Below are 19,873 nucleotides of genomic sequence, written 5' to 3'. Positions count from 1 at the left end.
CCCTGCTCAGCCCGTGGAATAGGAACCCTTAAAGGGAATTTGTCAGAGCTGCACAGTATTGATCTACTGTGCAGCCCCTGAGGCACCAGCTGCGTCTGCAACAGTAGCTTTACATGGGGGAAAAAGGAGTTTTATAAACCCACTTTTCCCCATGTAAAGCTACCTCTGCAGACTTTTCCAGCCAACCAGAGCTCTTTGAAAGCAGAACTAGTTTGACGTGACTAGAGATGAGCGACCTCGAGCATTCTTGAGTCTATCCAGACCCGAGCATTCGGCATAGCGGGGGCTGCTGAACTTGGATAAGCCCTAAGGCTAGTGGGAAAACATATCCATGTATTAATGTTTTCCAGACAGCTTAAGAGCTTTATCCAACTTCAGCAGCCCCCCCTATGCCGAATGCTCGGGTTCGTTTATCTCTAGACGTGACTAATCTAATCGGCCCAAATGTATCAAGGGGTGTCCAGACAGTCTCCAAACTGCACAGGCTGTTTGTTCTCGTCTTCCTGCTCACAATCTCCTCCCTCGGCCCCTCCATAGGTTATAATTGGACACAGCAAATCTGTCTTCTTCACTTCACTCCTCTGTAAGGGTATGTTGACAGAATTTCCACAGTGTCTCTATGGGAGGGCTCACGTGCCTCCGCTTTCCTCACTCTCCGCTCAAAGAATTGACATGGCTCTTTTCGCAGAGAGCCCTCCCATAGAGACAATGAGGCAGGCTCTCTACCGCGGGACCCCCGCCTGCCTCAGTGTCCCACAGTGTCTCTGTGGGAGGGCTTGCACGCTTCTGCTTCCATTGCTCTCCACTCTTGTCAGTTCTTTGCGTGGAGAGCGGCGGGAGCGGATGCGCGGGAGCCCTCCCATGGAGATGCTGTGGGACACTGAGGCAGGTGGGCTCTCCACCAGGAATTCCGCTGCTTTTACTCATGTGAACATACCCTAATGTAGATGACTCTGCCTGATAATGATCACATAAGAAGTGTTAAAGGTGGGGGGGGGATTGTTGTAAAACAGCTTTTTGACTACAGAAAGAGTCTTTTTTTTGCCTAATAAAACCTAATAACCCAGAGTTTCTTAAAATTGCTTGTACTATTGATTTCTGCAAAAATATTTTAAATTACAGTTACTTTTTAAACAATAAAAAACTAAAATGACGCTTATAGTCACCTTGTGTTTGCAGCTCTGGATGTCTCACACGGAGGATCGGCGCTATGTGGAGCTGTGTCAGGATTCAGTCCGTCTAACTGCAGAAAGTGTGGGTCTAGAGATCACCGATGAAGTGGCCGCTCTGTTGGCGGAGGATGTGTGTTACCGTCTCCGTGAAATCACACAGGTATAAGACTTTTTGGCATGTGATATAATCTCAGTGTCCAAAGGGTAGTTTCACTGTGCCGACCCAGCAGATAGCAAATTGTCCTCTCACAAACGGGCACAGGTGATCAATAGCGGCAATCTATAACTGGGCCAAAACCATTAGGAGCATGGAGTTACATGAATGAATGCCGTCCGTGGTAAACCATAAAGAGTAGTTTTATTGATGGCAACGCGTTTCTGCCCTCTATTCTGAGAGGGCCTTTCTCAAGCTCTAACAAGCATATTGTGAGTGTAACCTTATATAGCAACTAATCAAAAGAGACGTGTACTTCCGGCCAGTACACACACATCAGAGACACATAAATCTATTGCAGACAAGTCATAAAAGTACATTACATACAGATTTCATTTGCATGTGGAGTCGTGCGCCTGCGTCGCATGCCAAACACCGGTCTCTGAGTGTACACTGAAAACCGGAAGTGACGTCTCGGCACTGATTACGCAAACTCCATAAGCATACGCTAAAAGATAAGTAAATAACGTAGTGAATCTAAAAAACCCAAATATATCTACGGAAGAATTTAGAACTAGTGTAACATGATATATAAGATCCACTAAACATGCAGGATGCGGTAAATTAACCGGACCAGCGGATATAGAATTGACTATAAGGATACAACATGTAACATGTAAATGTGTGATTAAACATATAAAAATATTCCAGACTCACACCATACGGTCAATAAGCCGGACCGTGTGAATGCGGAAATAGATGCAAAACGAAATAATTCACCAACTCATCAATATTACATCTATCATGGAAATACACAAATGAATACATGAATTAAAATGCATAAAACGAATTAGCACACAACAAAATAATAATAGCAGCTGAAGCTGGATAATAAATGAATAATAAGTGCAACATTAATTATAACTTACACATGTTCAATCATTTCATTAAGACCTTCTGGGGACAAGCACCGCAATTTATATATCCAATAGGACACTCTTCTATTTAAACCGGATTATTTTATCGTCTACATTGATTTTATCTGTTCTATTGGTATGATAGAGATTTTGCTAAATCTTGCAGTGTGATAGGGTGAGATGGCGAGAGACTATGACGGTGGGAATTTAATCTCTTATGAAGAGGTTGTGTGGTCCGACCTATATATTTGGACCCCACACTGACAGTTCAATAAATAAATTACAAGTGAGAAGCTGATCATTTTAAATTTTTCTTCCGTGACGTTCGACTTGAACTCGTTAGCACCATGTTGTATATTATTACAACATTTACACATGTTCTTCACACATTTCCAAACTCCTAATTTACCACTAGAGGCATTATTATGTTTCTGTTATTTTTATTGCTATCATCTTCTTTTCTTTAAGGGTTCCTCACTCTACTAGGGGCAACTAGATTCCTCAAGGTTTTTCTCTCCGAAAGGTAAGTTTAGGGTTTTTAGGTATCAATTTTTTTTAGGACCGGATCATTCAATATTAAATGCCAGTGTTTCTCCAAAGTTTTTCTTATCATTGATTGCTGTTATTGAAAGAAGTAACAAAATTGGATCTTATATCTATTTTCTTAAACTCTTCATTTGTTTTTTCTTTAGACACCAGCAGATCCTTCTGTTTTTTTTTTTGCTAATTTCTGAAAGGCTCCTTTGATCAATTTTTGGGGAAGCCTTTTTCTAAAAAACGTTAATTTAAAATTTCTGCTTGAGCATTAAAATCTTCTTTAACCGTTTGTAAAATTTTTACAAACGGTACATAGACGACTGTTTTTAATTGGAGAGGCACCAGAGAATCAGCATCATTGTTTGTAGAATTTTTAAACAGAAATGATTGGGGTCTACAGTTTACCCCAAACATTGATACAACAGAACTGTTTTTTGTTTTTCATAAAGAGGGCACCTTATGCACTAAAACACACTTTAAAACTGGACTCAAACAGCTTCTCAAATTTCAAAAGCACACACTTTAAGAAGTGGTTACATAATATACCGTTCAGTCAATTTCATAGAATACGAAAAAATTGCACTTTTAAAGAATTTTAATGCTCAAGCAGAAATTTTAAATGAACGTTTTAGAAAAAGGCTTCCAAAAAATTGATCAAAGGAGCCTTCAGAAATTAGCAAAAACAAAACAGAAGGATCTGCTGGTGTCTAAAGAAAAAACTAATGAAGAGTTTAAGAAAATAGATATAAGATCCAATTTTGTTACTTCTTTCAATACAGCAATCAATTGATAAGGAAAACCTTGGAGAAACACTGGCATTTATTATTGAATTGTCCGGTCCTAAAAAAATTGATACCTAAAAACCCTAAACTTACCTTTCGGAGAGGAAAAACCTTGAGGAATCTAGTTGCCCCTAGTAGAGTGAGGAACCCTAAAAGAAAAGAAGATGATAGCAATAAACATAACAGAAACACTAATAATGCCTCTAGTGGTAAATTAGGAGTTTGGAAATGTGAGAAGAACATGTGTAAATGTTGTGATAATATACAACATGGTGCTAACGAGTTCAAGTCGAACGTCACGGAAGAAAAATTGATCAGCATCTCACTTGTTCTTCCCAGTTTGTAATTTATTTATTGAACTGTCAGTGTGGGGTCCAATATATAGGTCGGACCACACAACCTCTTCATAAGAGATTAAATTCCCACCGTCATAATACACCCAAAGGGTTTTTAAAACATAGTGTCTCTCGCCATCTCACCCTATCACACGCGTGAGATTTTAGCAAAATCTCTATCATACCAATAGAACAGATAAAATCCAATGTAGACGATAAAATAATCCGGTTAAATAGAAGAGAGTCCTATTGGATATATAAATTGCGGTGCTTGTCCCCAGAAGGTCTTAATGAAATGATTGAACATGTGTAACGTTTTAATTAATGTTGCACTTGTTTATTCATTTATTTATCCAGCTTCAGATGCTATTATTATTTTTGTTGTGTGCTAATTCGTTTTATGCATTTTAATTCATGTATTCATTCATTCATTTTTGTATTTCCATGATAGATGGTGAATTATTTTCATTTTTGCATCTATTTCCGCATTCACATGGTCCGGCTTATGACCGCATGGTGTTAGTCTGGAATATTTTTATATGTTTAATCACACATTTATATGTTACATGTTGTATCCTTATAATCAATTCTATATCCACTTGGTCCGGTTATTTACCGCACCCTGCATATTTAGTTAATCTTTATATATCATGTTACACTAGTTCTAAATATATTCTAGATATATTTGTTTTTTTTTTTAGATTCACTACGTTATTTACTTATCTTTTAGCGTATGCTTACGGAGTTTGCGTAATCCAGTGCCGAGATGTCACTTCCGGTTTTCCGTGTACACTCAGACCGGTGTTTGGCGTGCGACGCAGGCGCGCGACTCCACATGCAAATGAAATCTGGTATGTAATGTACTTTTATGACTTGTCTGCAATAGATTTATGTGTCTCTGATGTGTGTGTACTGCCGGAAGTACCGTCTCTTTTTGATTGGTTGCTATATAAGGTGACACTCACAATATGTTTGTTAGAGCTTGAGAAAGGCCCTCTCAGATTAGAGGGCAGAAACGCGTTGCCATCAATAAACTACTCTTATGCACTTTATGGTTTACCACGGACGGCATTCATTCATGTAACTCCATGCTCCTAATGTTTTGGCCCAGTTATAGATTGCCGCTATTGATTACCTGCGCCCGTTGGTGAGAGGACAATTTGCTATCTGCTGGGTCCTGGCAGTGAACTACCCTTTGGTTACTTCCACTCAACGTCTGTTGTGGTCCCTCCAGTGTGCTGTGGTGATGCACTTTATGCGTTAACTAGCGTTGTGCCTGTTCGCACAACCCTAGTAGGTGAGTGTACAGTCTACTCTTCTTGGGTGTCTCTACTGCTCTTTCCTTCTTTGAAATTGACTATATTGCACCAGGAGCACCCTTCTGTTTGTGTTTTGTTTTGATCTCAGTGTTGCTGCATTGCAACTTATGATAAATAATGTGGTCATGTGGCGTTCTGGAAAGTGTATGTAAAAAGAGTCCACGGAGCCTAATTTAAGAGTCTCAAAACATGGAGTTAGCCAGATATCCCTCCAAGGAAGGACCTAGCCAGGGGTGGCTCCTGAAGGAGACCACCAAAACCACCATATTAAAGGGGTAGTGCAGTGTAAAACATTTTTTCACTAAATAGCAGACATTACAAAGTTACACAAGATTGTAATGTGTGTTATTTAAGTGAATGGCCCCCTTCCCCATGTTTCCACCACCTGATGCTTAACCCGGAAGTGTGATACTGTATACTCACAGAATTCCGGTCGCCCCCCTTCCATCCCGGCCGCCATCTTGGGACGATTACGTCACTCTTCAGGAGGCTGCCTGACTGCTCCAGCCCTCCCTTTTGCCGGCCCCCCTCCAGCGCGTCATCAGCTGCTTAGCCGCGATTGGCTGAGCATAATAGAAGCCCCAGACGCCTGCATGAGGGAGCGCTGGAGCAGTCAGGCTGGCCTCCTGAAGAGTGATGTGATAGTCCCAAGATGGCGGCCAGGACAGAAGGGGGTCGACAGTGATTCTGTGAGTATACAGTATTACACTTCTGGTTAAGCATCGGGGGGTGGAAATATAGGGAAGGGGACCAATTACTTAAATAACACACATTAGAATGTTAGAGGAAAAAGTCCAGCACGATGTCCATAAAAGACTTGTTTTTTTTAGGGTTGAATCCGTAAAATTACATGTAGTAAAATAAAAAAATACACACGCTAATTATGGTGTAAGCGAATGTTTCCTTTTTTTCTTCCACATTAGAATGTTGTATAACTTTGTAATGTGTGTTATTTAGTGAAAAAATGTTTAACACCGCACTACCCCTTTAAAAGGAGATCTGTCACCCCCCCATGCCGGGGTGAAGGCCGCCCGACCCCCTGAGAGAACCTTATACTCACCCCTTCTCTCCAAGTCCTGTGCCTGGAGCCAGGGACTTTAACGGAGCCACTCATTTTCTATGGGAGTCGGGCCTCCGACGGGGATATATCCGTCCCGGATCAGCTCCAGGCACGGGACTTGGAGAGAAGGGGTAAGTATAAGGGTCTCTAGCGGGGGGTCGGGCGTCCTACACCCCGGCACGGGGTGACCGGTTTCCTTTAAGTGGCCCCTTCAGTCAATATCAAACTCAATTTACGAGTCTAAGGACAAGACTAGGGGAAACCAAAGCCAAGTATCATCCACAAACAGTTGTTTTGGAGTGTTGCCCCTTCATCAATGTGGAGTAGGATTATGGCTAGGTGGGAGCAATGTCTTTCAGGAGCCATCCTTTACTAGGTCCTTCCCTGGAGGGATATGTGGCTAGTCCTGTGTTTTGAGACTCGTAACTGAGGCTCCGCTGATCTTTTTGCATATTGATGTTTCCCAGGGGGCAATGCACCTAGGATTTCACTGTATTGAGTCAGCAGCTGACAGTGTTTTCTTTGGCTGGTCTCCCTGAAATCAGTGATCTGTTTATCTGTGACTTTGACACATTAGTTGCTAGCTGGTTCCACACATATAATAATTTACAATAATTATTTGGAATTGTAGCAGCAGCAAAGCATTACAGTCTTCACAATGTAGAGATTCTGTCAGCTCTGTTCTTGTAAAGACATCTATTCTACTGAAGATAATAATGCTGGAGCATCTTACGATCCTTTTAGGGGCTGCACATGCACGAGAAATCGAGCAGATGTGCTGCATGAACGATCCTTTTATCATTCCTGCAGCCCTGGAAACGGACAACAGTCGGTTTTTAGATCACAAGCAGTTTATACCTACCAGCCACGGTGATTGTGATCCGGTATCTGAATCTCCGGTCCTCGCGCCGGCTGTATCCTCAGGATCTGCCTTCTCTGGCTGTCAATCATTACGGGGGAGACAGGAAAAGTTTTCCTTTTATTTTTTTTTCGGTTGCAGAAACCTGTTTACTCAGGGAGATGTGCGGCCCATAAAGAAAATTTTAAAGCAGACATAAAAGATGCAATTAGACGATAATTGGGCTGATCGCTGTCACTTATACTGGCCAATTATTGGCTGCTGGTGTGATGGGGTGATCCGCTGGGAGTAGTAGTTTTCAGCGATGGTAGGTAGGACCCGGGTAGCCAGTTGCCAGATGTTAGGTCACGGTATTGGCACGAGGGAGCTGACTAACCCACGGGAACCTAACCATGCGGGGCCCCAACAATTCTTCATTGCCCTTAGTCAAGGCACCAATAACTAGACCAATGCCAGGGTTCAGAAACAACGGTGGTTGTGCGTTTATTAACACGGTGATTGTCAATAGCAACAGTCTCTCTGGATGCAACCAGGAATAGGCAAACTTGAATATAGCTAAGCAGATGGGTGATGCTGCAATAGGCCATCAGGGCCGGACTTAGTGTAAATGGCGCCCTGTGCAAAACCTTTTTTTGGGCCCCCCCCCCCCCTTAACCCCCTTAAGGACAGAGCCTGAAATGGCCTTAATGACAGAGACAAATTTTATGAATATGACCAGTGTCACTTTTATTATTAATAACTTCGGGATACTTTTACCTATCCGGCTGATTCTGAGATTGTTTTCTTGTGACATATTGTACTTTACATTTCTGGTAAATTGGAGTCGATACTCATAACGAATCTTTATGAAAAAAAACCAAATAATGTGAAAAAATGTGAAAAACTGCATTTTTCCAACTTTGAAACTTTTTTGCGGATACAGAAAGTGGTTATACCACATAAATTATATATTAAATAGCATTAGCAACATGTCTACTTTATGTTGGCGCATTTATTAAACGATCTTTCATTTTTTTAGACAATAGGAAGCTTAAAACATTAGCAGCAAATTTCCAAATTTTCAGTAAAATTTCAAAATCAGATATTTTTAAGGGACCTGTTCAGGTTTACTAAGGCTGGGTTCACCACCAGTATATTTGAGGCTGTATTTGTGAGGCTGTATAGCAACCAAAACCAGGAGTGGATTGAAAACACAGAAAGGATCTGTTCACATAATGTTGTAATTGAGTGGATGGCCATCATTTAATGGCAATTTTTTGCTGTTATTTTAAAACAACGGCTGTTATATTGAAATAATGGCAGTTATTTACTGTTATATGGCGGCCATCCACTCAATTTCAACATTGTGTGAACAGAGCCTTTCTGGGTTTTCAATCCACTCCTGGTTTTGGTTGCTATGAGGACCTGACTTGAGGACCAAATACAGCCTGAAATATACGTAGTGTGAACCCAGCCTTAAAGTGTATTTGAGGGGCCTGTATGTTAGAAAGCCCCACAAAGCACCCCATTTCAGAAACTGCACCCCCCACACTCTGCAAAAGCATATCCAGAAAGTGTTTTAACCCTTTAGGGGAGTCACAGAAATAAAAGCTAAGTGTGTAAGAATTGAAAATTTTAATTTTCTGTGCAGAGATTTTATTGTAATCCAATATTTTCATAATTATAACATATTACCAGAGAAATGCACCCAATAATAATTGCCCCGTTTCTGCAGTTTATAGAAATACCCCATATGTGGCCCTATTGCGCTATTTGACGCAACCACAAGCCTCAGATACAATGGAGCGCCTAGTGAATTTCAATGCCTCCGTTATATTTGGTCATTTCTGACTGTACCACTTCAGGTTGGCAGAGGCTCTGGGGTGCCAAAACCTAAAAAACACCCCTAAAGGGACACCATTTAGAAAACTACACCCCTCAAGGAATGTAACAAGGGGTGCGGTGAGCATTTGGACCCCACAGGTGCTTCACAGATTTTCCGAACAATATGGCGTGAAAAAAGAAAAATTTATTTTTTACACTAAAACGTTGTTCTAGCCTTCAATTTTTCATTTTCTTAAAGGGATAAGAGGAAAAAAAAGACACAAAATGTGTAGCGCAGTTTCTCCCGAGTACGGAAATACCCCACATGTGGCGATAAAGTGGCAAGGGGGCGCAGGACGAGCCTCCAAAGGGAAGGAGCGCCAATTGGCTTTTGGAAGCTGAATTTCACTGGAAAGGATTTCAAGGGCCATGTCGCATTTACAGAGCCCTCGTGCTGCCAAGACACTGGAAACCCCCCACAAGTGACCCCATTCTGGAAACTGCACCCCTCAAGGAATCTAACAAGGGGGGCAGTGAGCATATGGACCCCACTGGTGACGGGCACAAATGTGGAACAATGTGACTTAAAAGTAAAAATTTCATTTTTTTCCCTTTCATGGCACAAATGTGCCCGTCATCAAGGGGTCCATATCCTCACTGCACCCCTTGTTAGATTCCCTGAGGGGTGCAGTTTCCAGAATGGGGTCACTTGTGGGGGTTTCCAGTGTTTTGGCAGCACGAGGACTCTGTAAATGCGACATGGCGTTCATCATCCTTTCTAGCCAAATCCAACCTCCAAAATCCAAATGGCGCTCCTTCTCTTCGGAGGCTTGCCCTGCGCCCACATGGTGCTTTATGTCCACATGTGGGGTATTTACGGACTCGGGGGAAATTGCTCTACACATATTGTGTGTTTTTTTTTTCTCTTTAACCCTTGTGAAAATGATAAATTCAAGGCTAAACCAACATTATAGTGTAAAAAATGTAATATTTCATTTTCACGCCACATTGTTCCACATTTGTGCCCGTCACCAGTGGGGTCCATATGCTCACTACACCCCTTGTTACATTCCCTAAGGGGTGTAGTTTCCATAATGGGGTCACTTGTGGGGGGTTTCAACTGTCTTGGCAACACAGAGTCCTTTTGAATGCAACATGGCCCCTCGAAATCCATTCCATCCAAATCCAGCCTTCAAAAACCAAATGGCGCTCCTTCCTTCGGAGGCTTACCCTGCACCCGCATGGCGCTTATGTCCACATGTGGGGTATTTCCCTACTCAGGGGAAATTGCTCTACACATTAGTTTTTTTTTTATCTTTTAGCCCCTTGTGAAAATGAAAAAAATCATGACAAGATTAATGATTTAGAGTAAAAATTTTACAAAATTACACTAAATGTTGGTCTTGTCATGATTTTTTCCATTTCCACAAGGGGTTAAAAAAGAAAATGAACACAAAACGTGTAGGGTAGTTTCCCCTGAGTACGAAAATACCCCACATGTGGGCATAATGTGCCATATGGGCACAGGGCATGCCACCAAAGGGACAGAGCGCCATTTAGAGGCTGGAATGGAGGATGGAGGCCATGTCGCAATTACAAAGCTCCTGTGCTGCCAGGTCAGTAGAAACCCCCGACAAGTGACCCATTCTGGAAACTACACCCCATAAGGAATCTAACAAGGGGTGCAGTGAGCATATGGACCCCACTGGTGACGGGCACTTACGTAGAACATGTGCCGAGAAAATAAAAAATTCCATTTTTTCATTTTCACGTCCCAAATGTGGCCGTCACCAGGGGGCCATATCCCCGCTGCCCCCCTTGTTAGATTCCTTATGGGTGTAGTTTCCAGAATGGGGTCACTTGTGGGGGGTTTCTACTGTCCTGGCCGCACAGAGGCTTTGTAATTGCATCATGGCATCCTCTAATGGGAATGGCGGCCATACCTACTTAGCTGGGGAAAAGGGACAATTCTAATTTATTTGGGGGTATTGGGCCAATTATTAGTTTATAAGGTTGGAAATGACAGGTGTCCATCAAATTCAACCTGTGTTGATCCAGAGGAAGGCAAAAACCCCTCGTGAGGCAGACGACAGTAGCCTCATCACAGGGGAAAATTCCTTCCTGACTCCATAATGGCGATCAGAATAATCCCTGGACCAACGTGACCCCTGAAATAGGAATAAGGGACAGAATTTAGATAATGTAGAACCCCAGTGACGTGTGGTACGCCTTGAAGCGATCCAGTATGCAGAGGCCGGGGTGATCAGGACAGGCGTCACACGGGAAAATGGTGTCCTTCCTGATACCCCTGTTACGCCACACTCTGCACTTCTTCTGGGGTCTCCCTTTCTCCAGTGTGGGGGACGTCACCGGAAAATGTTGTCCTGGTGCGATACGGAGCCCTTCATATCCAGAGCGCTGGGTCCGTCCAGGCCATGGCTGCTAAATATTAGGGCTCTATTACTGCTTCGGATATTTACGGATCGTGCCGCAAGCTACAGTAGCTCGGGCAGCGAGGGACAGGAAGAGGGGGTGCTGGTATAAAGTTATCCCCGTACAGGTTGTAACCTTATCCAGCAGTGGGAAGATCAGTTCCTGGACGATCTTTCCACTTGTTCCGAGGATTGGGGGGGAGGGGGCATCTGGGGGCTGCATTCGGGTGTCCCTTCCTACATACACTCTAAGGGTACGTGCACACTGCGGAATGGCGACAGATAACCCTTCGTGCATTCCGCAGTTGGCACCCGCCGGCGGAGTGATGCAGGCGCACGTCTCCACACGTGTCATAGACTCCATTCTATGCACGGGCGGATTCCGCTCTCCGTCCAACGTATTCATTCTTTGGATGGACGACGGAATCCGCCCGTGCATAGAATGGAGTCTATGACACGGGTGGAGACGCGCGCCGGCATCAGTCCGCCGGCGGGTGCCAGCTGCGGAATGCACAAAGGGTTATCCTTCGCCATTCCGCAGTGTGCATGTACCCTAAATCTGTAAGAGTACCCTGAGGTACTGTCACAGAGTTTGTAGAATTTCCACCATACCGTCATCTCTTATTGGGACGGTACTGGCGGAAAAGACGTGTCTGGGAGGCAGCGTACGCTACGCTACCCCCAGACACGTCACTGGATGATGAGGATGATGAGGATGAATGGAGGAAAGAAGGATCCCCCCATTCATCCTCACTGGCTGTTTCGGTGTCGGAGGCAATAATAACGTATCCCTCTGACGCCGAAAACACCCTGGGGGTCATCTTTATACGGGGATTGGTATATGGGGTATGTAGTGGTGTAGTGTCAAACTTTATTCAATGTAGTGTGGTGTATGTAGTGTTTTTTACGTGTTTTTTTTTTACAGTAAGTATAAAAAAAAAACTACGCCAACAAAGGAGTTGCTGATAAATGCCGCACTTATGTGCGGCACTTATCAGCAGACCGTGGCAGTAGAATATAGAAAAAAAACACCCTACGCCAAAAAGGAGGAGTTGCTGATTAGCAGCGCACTTTCGTGCGTTGCTGATCAACACTCAGTGGCGATAGGGTGCGGAAAATAGAAAAAAAAAAATTTGGAAAAAAAAAACAACCTTTTTCTACATTCTGAACATCCCTGTAGCTGCTGATAAGTGTATTACACATATCAGCCGCTAGGGGGCAGCAGAGCGCAACATCCGGAAAATGACGAGGCTGGAGCCGAAAATAGCCGAAAGAAGACGACGGGGACCGCCGGAAAGACCCGAAGACCGAACGGAATGACTGAGGACGCCGCGAACCCGGAAGACGCCGATCAGGACCCCGGGACAGGTGAGTAATGTACAAATACCTGCTCTGGACCCCTCGGCTACCTAGCTGAGGGGTCCAGGGCAGGTATTTACTATTTTACTGTACTCTGATCGCCGTGCCACCGGCCCGATCGCCGTGAACGGCCAGCCGGTATCGGCCGGCCGTTCACGGCGATCGGGCCGGTGGCACAGTGACCACCATTACTTTTACAGTAATGGCGGTCGGTGCCGTCCTCGGACAGCACCGACCGCCATTTTTTTCCCCGATGACCCGAAAGGTTCCGATCGCCGCTATTGGCTGATCTGAATTGATCAGCAAATAGCGGCGATCGTAAGCACGGGGGGTGTTAACCACCCCCCGTGCCGAGAAGCTAAGATGGCCTGCTATGATTTATAGCAGGCCATCTTCCCCGATCGCTGTGTGCGAACACGCAGCGATCGGGGAAACATCGGGCGTAAATTTACGCCCTGATGCGCCAAGTACCAGGGCGCAAGGGCGTAAATTTACGCCCGATGTCGTTAAGGGGTTAATGTAACATAAAGCTCCTTCAGCCTCCTCCTCCCCCCCCCGCCATTCACACAACTACCACCCCCAGCCCCCCCATATATATACAGGTATACATCCACTACAGTACATGTATATACAGGTATACAGCCACTACAGGACGTGATACAGTTATGCAGTACATAGCTGTATACCTCTACATACAAGTCCTGTAGTGTGTACATAGCTGTATACGTATATGTACACATCCTGTAGTGTACACACTACAAGATGAGTATTTACATGTATACACCCATGTACACACTACAGCTGTAGGAGCAGTGCAGACTAGGAAAGCTGCGTGACTATCTCTGTAGGAGCAGTGCAGACTAGGAAAGCTGAGTGTCTACCTCTGTAGGAGCAGTGCAGACTAGGAAAGCTGCGTGACTACCTCTGTAGGAGCAGTGCAGACTAGGAAAGCTGTGTGACAACCCCTGTAGGAGCAGTGTAGACTAGGAAAGCTGCGTGGCTACTTCTGTAGGAGCAGTGCAGACTAGGAAAGCTGGGTGACTACCTCTGTAAATGCAGTGCAGACTAGGAAAGCTGGGTGACTACCTCTGTAAGAGCAGTGCAGACTATGAAAGCTGCGTGACTACCTCTGTAAAGCAGTGCAGACTAGGAAAGCTGCGTGACTACCTCTGTAGGAGCAGTGCAGACTAGGAAAGCTGTGTGACAACCCTGTAGGAGCAGTGCAGACTAGGAAAGCTGGTGACTACCTCTGTAGGAGCAGTGCAGACTAGGAAAGCTGGGTGACTACCTCTGTAAGAGCAGTGCAGACTAGAAAAGCTGGGTGACTACCTCTGTAGGAGCAGTGCAGACTAGGAAAGCTGCGTGACACCCCTGTAGGAGCAGTGCAGACTAGGAAAGCTGCGTGACTACCTCTGTAAGAGCAGTGTAGACTAGGAAAGCTGCGTGACTACCTCTGTAGGAGCAGTGCAGACTAGGAAAGCTGTGTGACAACCCCTGTAGGAGCAGTGTAGACTAGGAAAGCTGCGTGGCTACTTCTGTAGGAGCAGTGCAGACTAGGAAAGCTGGGTGACTACCTCTGTAAATGCAGTGCAGACTAGGAAAGCTGGTGACTACCTCTGTAAGAGCAGTGCAGACTAGGAAAGCTGCGTGACTACCTCTGTAGGAGCAGTGCAGACTAGGAAAGCTGAGTGACAACCTCTGTAGGAGCAGTGCAGACTAGGAAAGCTGGGTGAATACCTCTGTAGGAGCAGTGCAGACTAGGAAAGCTGCGTGACAACTCTGGTTTCATTTCAGCTCATCTATCCCGGTGTGTGTGTGTGGTGTGTGTGTGTTACATATATATATATATATATATTATATATATATACACACATATACACACACTCACCGGCCACTTTATTAGGTACACCTGTCCAACTGCACGTTACCACTTAATTTCTAATCAGCCAATCACATGGCGGCAACTCAGTGCATTTAGGCATGTAGACATAGTCAAGACAATCTCCTGCAGTTCAAACCGAGCATCAGTATGGGAAGAAAGGTGATTTGAGTGCTTTTGAACATGGCATGGTTGTTGGTGCCAGAAGGGCTGGTCTGAGTATTTCAGAAACTGCTGATCTACTGGGATTTTCACGCACAACCATCTCTAGGGTTTACAGAGAATGGTCCGAAAAATAAAAAACATCCAGTGAGCGGCAGTTCTGTGGGCGGAAATGCCTTGTTGATGCCAGAGGTCAGAGGAGAATGGGCAGACTGTTTCGAGCTGATAGAAAGGCAACAGTGACTCAAATAGCCAACCGTTACAACCAAGGTAGGCAGAAGAGCATCTCTGAACGCACAGTACGTCGAACTTTGAGGCAGATGGGCTACAGCAGCAGAAGACCACACCGGGTGCCACTCCTTTCAGCTAAGAACAGGAAACTGAGGCTACAATTTGCACAAGCTCATCGAAATTGGACAGTAGAAGATTGGAAAAACGTTGCCTGGTCTGATGAGTCTCGATTTCTGCTGCGACATTCGGATGGTAGGGTCAGAATTTGGCGTCAACAACATGAAAGCATGGATCCATCCTGCCTTGTATCAACGGTTCAGGCTGGTGGTGGTGGTGTCATGGTGTGGGGAATATTTTCTTGGCACTCTTTGGGCCCCTTGGTACCAATTGAGCATCGTTGCAACGCCACAGCCTACCTGAGTATTGTTGCTGACCATGTCCATCCCTTTATGACCACAATGTACCCAACATCTGATGGCTACTTTCAGCAGGATAATGCGCCCTGTCATAAAGCTAGAATCATCTCAGACTGGTATCTTGAACATGACAATAAGTTCACTGTACTCAAATGGCCTCCACAGTCACCAGATCTCAATCCAATAGAGCATCTTTGGGATGTGGTGGAACGGGAGATTTGCATCATGGATGTGCAGCCGACAAATCTGCGGCAACTGTGTGATCCCATCATGTCAATATGGACCAAAATCTCTGAGGAATGCTTCCAGCACCTTGTTGAATCTATGCCACGAAGAATTGAGGCAGTTCTGAAGGCAAAAGGGGGTCCAACCCGTTACTAGCATGGTGTACCTAATAAAGTGGCCGTGAGTGTGTGTGTGTATATATATATATATATATATATATTATATATATAATATATATGAGAGAGAGAAAGAGAGCGAACGCTCATCTCAACAAAGCTAAGTTCTTGGCTTGCTTAGCACTCTGCTCATCAAGCCATTTGCCTGTCAGCGCTGCTCTGCTCCCTGCCACCCCTCCCAGGAAAAGCTGGATCCAATCCTGGGAAAATTCTCTTAGTTTTTCAGGATTGGATCCAGCTTTTCCCTGGCACCCAGGGTGAAGCAACGGGGAGTGGAGCAGCGCTGAAAGGCAATTGGCTTGATGAACAGAGCGCTGCGCCAGCGATTGGCTCATCTCTAATAAATATATACACACAGTATATATACACACACACATACAGTATATACACATACATACAGTATATACATGATGTGTGTAGAGGCCAGGCTTGTATAAAAGGCCCCAGGCCTCCCCATACCCCTGTTGCTGGGCCTCTCCCCTCCATCCAGCAGGCACAGCTCTGCCTCATCTATGAGAGGAAGCTCACATCACGCACATCATGGCTGCCCTCCATCCCAGTGATGTCCACACACACATCATACATAACACTGTCCCCAGCATCCTCCTCAGGGGTAAGGGGAGCACTGCTGCATCAGATTCTGGAGGCTGGGAAAGCTGGGTGACAGGTAATGATCAGCCAATATCCTCCTATTTACACTCTGCCCGGTTGTTTAGTAAGAAAGGAACAACAGAATGGCCATACAGAACACTAGGAAAGCTGGGTGACCGGCAGTAGTGGTCAGCAGACCAAAGAGAAAACACAGTATAGTAATTACTAGCAATGGATTTCATATTTCCTACTCATATCTCAGCATTTCTGCAGCAGCCTGTATCTCAGCTTCCTCAGGCCTGCAGCAGCCTGTATCTCCGCTTCCTCGTGCCTGCAGCAGCCTGTATCTCAGCTTCCTCATGCCTGCAGCAGCCTGTATCTTAGCTTCCTCATGCCTGCAGCAGCCAGTATCTCAGCTTCCTCATGCCTGCAGCAGCCTGTATCTCAGCTTCCTCATGCCTGCAGCAGCCTGTATCTCAGCTTCCTCATGCCTGCAGCAGCCTGTATCTCAGCCTACTCATGCCTGCAGCACTCTGTATCTCAGCTTCCTCATGCTGCAGCCCTACCAGGATGAGCTCCATCTCCTCCCTCCAGAACATGACTGTAAGAGCGTCCCTGCCGGCCCGAGGCTCCTCCCCCACTGCGGACGGTGTACTTGGTGCTGAGCTGTGCAGTGCTGGGCACAGTGGTCCGTTGTTAGGAGCCCAGGCTGTGAGTATGGAGCGCTGATCCCCTCCTCCTGCCTCCTCACAGGAGGATGAGAGAGACATGGTGCCGCCCCCGGCCTGCCACACACTGCCCCCCTGTGGTGGAGGACACCCACTGCAGCTTCTGACACAGAGACCCGAGTCCAGGAGCTGTGCGGAGTGATATGTCACCTGCAGCTGTAATGTGTAGCAGCCAATAGGGAGGAGGTGATGGCGGGAATACGAGGTCTCCTCCACGCAGCATCTCTGTAGTGTCCTCTGGCAGAAACACAGCACATCTAACTTCTATTTGTTGTTAGATGTGCTGTGCAGCTCTCTGCCGGAGCGCCCCCTAGCTGGCCGGGAGTGAGGCGCCCTGTGCAAGCGCACAGGTCGCACACCCCAAAGGCCGGCCCTGTAGGCCGTGGTGTGACAGAGTTACTTTGGATGAGAGGAATTAACTTAACGGAAAATGAGGGTAGTAGTTCCCTGAGAATGATGCTGGGCGGAATAGACTGAATAGAATACTTGCTGTTGGTGATGATGAGAGAAGTAGTGACTGAAGAACTACACCCAGATCTTGAATAAACAGGAGTGGACCGGAATCTGTCTCTAGAACAGGGGAGCGAATCACCCTGAGTTGCGGCCTTGCTTGGAAGCAGCAGAGCATGTTCTCCCCCAGTGGCGGATTAAATGTACCCTGGGCCCCGGGCTGTCCACCCAACCTGGGCCCCCCCCCCCAGCCACCCCAGCAGGCTGTGTGGGGTATATAAGAATACATAGGTCTGAGGGGGATCAGTATATAGAAGTGACCCCAGAACATCACTAATAGGGGATAGGGGGGGTGTTTTTGTTCTATCCCCTATTAGTGATGTTCTGGGGTCACTTCCCTGCACTGAGCCCCCACAGATCTATGTATTCTTATATGCCACAAAGAATCCAGTGTATGATGCACCTAGGACCAAACTACAACAGCTACATGCACTACAACTCCCAGCATGTACTGACAGTCTGCAGCCCTCATAATATGCTGGGAGTTGTAGTGCCTGCAGTTGTAGTTGGGTTCTAGTTTAAAAGTTTTCGCTAGTGTACTGTAGTGACCCCGGGGCTGTGTCAGTACACTACCGCAAACAAAACACTGACCCATTTAGACCCCAATGGTACACAGGCTCTGCACACTATAGGGCTGGGTTCACACTATGTATATTTCAGGCAGTATTTGGTCCTCATGTCAGGTCCTCATAGCAACCAAAACCAGGAGTGGATGGAAAACACAGAAAGGATCTGTTGACACAATGTTGTAATTGAGTGGATGGCCGTCATATAACAGTAAATAACGTCCATTATTTCAATATAACAGCCATTGTTTTAAAATAACAGCAAATATTTGCCATTAAATGGCGGCCATCCACTCAATTACACATTGTGTGAACAGAGCCTTTCTGTGTTTTCTATCCACTCCTGGTTTTGGTTGCTATGAGGACCACAATACTGACTGAAATATACTGTGTGTGAGCCCAGCCTATAAGTGATTACAGTGCAGTTACTAATGACTCACAGGTGACGTCTTCTCCGATTGCCGTCGCTCACTTTTTCCTTTCCTCTCTATTTGGCGCAGCATCATGAAGACTTCTCCGGCCCCAACTCAACTGCAGGCGGGGAGCTGGGGGTGACTGGGGAGGGAGGCAGCTGGGGCGACAGGGGGAGAAGCTGGGGCAAATGAGGCCGGGGAGGGGGGGGGAAGCTGGGAAGGCAGGGAAGCAGCAGGGGGTGAACATGATGGGGGTAGCAGCAGGGGGAGAAGATGATGGGGGGTAGCAGCAGGGGGGAGAAGATGATGAAGGGTAGCAGCAGGGGGAAAAGATGATGGGGGTAGCAGCAGGGGGAGAAGATGATGGGGGTGGCAGCAGGAGGAGAAGATGATGAAGGGTAGCAGCAGGGGGAGAAGATGATGAAGGGTAGCAGCAGGGGGAGAAGATGATGGGGGTGGCAGCAGATGATGAAGGGTAGCAGCAGGGGAGAAGATGATGGGGGTGGCAGCAGGGGGAGAAGATGATGGGGGTGGCAGCAGGGGGAGAAGATGATGGGGGTAGCAGCAGGAGTAGAAGATGATGGGGGTGGCAGCAGGGGGAGAAGATGATGGGGGTGGCAGCAGGGGGAGAAGATGATGGGGGTGGCAGCAGGGGGAGAAGATGATGGGGTTAGCAGCAGGGGGAGAAGATGATGGGGGTAGCAGCAGGGGGAGAAGATGATGGGGGTAGCAGCAGGGGGGAAGATGATGGGGGTAGCAGCAGGGGGAGAAGATGATGGGGGTAGCAGCAGGGGAGAAGATGATGGGGGTAGCAGCAGGGGGAGAAGATGATGGGGGTATCAGCAGGGGAGAAGATGATGGGGTGTAGCAGCAGGGGGAGAAGATGATGGGGGTGGCAGCAGGGGGAGATGATGGGGGTAGCAGCAGGGGGAGAAGATGATGGGGGTGGCAACAGGGGGAGATAATGGGGGTATCAGCAGGGGGAGAAGATGATGGGGGTAGCAGCAGGGGGAGAAGATGATGGGGGTGGCAGCAGGGGGAGAAGATGATGGGGGTAGCAGCAGAGGGAGAAGATGATGGGGGTATCAGCAGGGGAGAAGATGATGGGGTAGCAGCAGGGGGAGAAGATGATGGGGGTATCAGCAGGGGAGAAGATGATGGGGGTATCAGCGCAGGGAGAAGATGATGGGGGTAGCAGAAGGGGGAGAAGATGATGGGGGTATCAGCAGGAGGAGAAGATGATGGGG

The 19,873-nt window shown here is 46.3% G+C and overlaps 1 pseudogene; it reads left to right on the top strand.

Annotated features, from left to right (window-relative positions):
• Positions 1-1,185: 1,185 nt before the first annotated feature.
• Positions 1,186-19,873, top strand: part of LOC138780877 (TAF6-like RNA polymerase II p300/CBP-associated factor-associated factor 65 kDa subunit 6L) — a 52,681-nt pseudogene continuing 33,993 nt past the window's right edge.

The sequence above is a fragment of the Dendropsophus ebraccatus genome, unplaced genomic scaffold (assembly GCF_027789765.1).
Source record: "Dendropsophus ebraccatus isolate aDenEbr1 unplaced genomic scaffold, aDenEbr1.pat pat_scaffold_904_ctg1, whole genome shotgun sequence".
Classification (NCBI taxonomy): Eukaryota; Metazoa; Chordata; class Amphibia; order Anura; family Hylidae; genus Dendropsophus; species Dendropsophus ebraccatus.
This window is presented reverse-complemented; position numbering and strand designations above follow the sequence as displayed.